The following is a 1,851-nucleotide window of genomic DNA, read 5'->3' as shown; positions in this document are numbered from 1 at the left end:
GCCCTAATGCTCCGTCATAGAATGGATACCACTAGAGTTATGTAAAAAAAAAAAATATCTTTAAAAGATATATTTTTATATATTTGTGTGAAGCAGCTCTATAAAGCTCCTAAAAGGACCACACTGGTAGTTTTACATGTTTCCCCCAATAACTGCTTTCTTTGTTTTCTTTTTTTTCTTTCATTTAATTCTGTATCTCTTGGCTTGCTTTTCTTTTTTTGTGTCATTTTCTTATTTTTCTTTCCTTTTTCTTGTATTTCTTTCAAATTTTCACTTTTTGTGTGTTCCATTTTTTCTTTTCTTATGTTAGTTAAAAAATTGTTTGTTTTTTAGTTGTTTTTTTGTATGAATATTTAGCCAGAGTGTGTTGTTTATGACAGACAATCAAATCAAAATAAAGTATACATATATTTAGCTGTATATGATAACAAATACATATGATGTATAATACACTTAAGCATCTTTGAGGATTTTGAAAAGTGCTACATAAACCTGATGTATTATTACATTTTATAAAACCGGTATTTAAATGTAATGCACTGAAAAAATGCCGCGTTGACCTGCATAAAGTTGAGGCGGAGCTGAAGACGAGCACAAAGCTCAGCAGAGTCTCTCCGTAAAAATGATGGTTAAAAACACATCATACAATAAACACTTATCTGATGTCCTGATAAAGGCCCTGGGAACCTTCCCTCGGGGGAGTTGTTGTTCGTTCATTTCAATGGCCGGTGCTTTTTTCCCACGTAACATCATCTGAGGGAGGAACCTGTCTGTGGATCTGAAAAGGATGTTTGCTGCAACTTTTCTCTGTGACTGTAAAAGGAAACTGATTAGCACCTCAACATTATTTCTTTCTGTTAGTGTTGAAACAAAGAAGCAAGAGCTGTGCTTTGTCCTGGGACGAGAACACTGTGAAAGTCCTGTGTTTATTTGTCTGATTGTTGCTCTTCGTACTATGGTGATCTCAACCCTCCTGTTGTCCTCAGGTCAAATTTGACCCCTTTTCAAAAAGTCCGAAATTTGGGTTTCTTTCAACCAAATTGTCAAAAAATAATAATAACATAAACAGTTCCCTTACAACGCGCTTCACAAGTAAAATAAATTAGTAATAAATCAGTTCACTTTCATTGAATTTGGGTGTTTAATTCAATTTTAAAGCATTTGAAAAAAAAAAAATTAAACAACGTAGAAACAACTGACAAAAATATTGGGGAAAAAACAATAAAAAGGGCAGAAAAAAATCGACAAAAACATCAAAAAAAGGTGACCAAAAAAATGAAAAAAAAGTGACAAAAAACGTCGGAAAAAAGTACTGAAAACGTCAAAAAAACTTTGGGAAAACCGACAAAAGTGTCAAAAAAGACGTCCAAATAGTTGTAATTCTTTTTTTTTTTTTTTTTTTTTTTTTTTAAAGATTATTTTTTTGGGCTTTTCCGCCTTTAATTGACAGGACAGCTAGGTGAGAAAGAGGAGAGAGAGGAGGGGGGAAGACATGCAGGAAATAGTCACAGGTCGGACTCGAACCCTGGACCTCTGCGTCGAGGAATAAACCTCTAAGCATATGTGCGCCTTCTCCACCCACTGAACCAACCTGGCCACCAAATAGTTTTAATTTTAGACCCAGAAAAACAAAACGTTGCATGGTCGACGAGAAGACAACACAAGGGTTAAGCGCCACCAGGAGGGGGGCTTACAGAGCTTGCAGCAGGGGAGTAGGTCGTGCTATTAAGGCCATGGCTACACAATTTCTTAGTAAAACCAAAATGAATTAAACTGCCTTGTCTTCTTTTTGCCATGGCTATATGATGCAAACTGACTTTAGCTACAGCAGACTTTGCACGCTGATTAATG

Source organism: Sander lucioperca, chromosome 7 (assembly GCF_008315115.2).
Source record: "Sander lucioperca isolate FBNREF2018 chromosome 7, SLUC_FBN_1.2, whole genome shotgun sequence".
Taxonomy (NCBI): Eukaryota; Metazoa; Chordata; class Actinopteri; order Perciformes; family Percidae; genus Sander; species Sander lucioperca.
Note: the sequence above shows the minus strand (reverse complement) of the source record.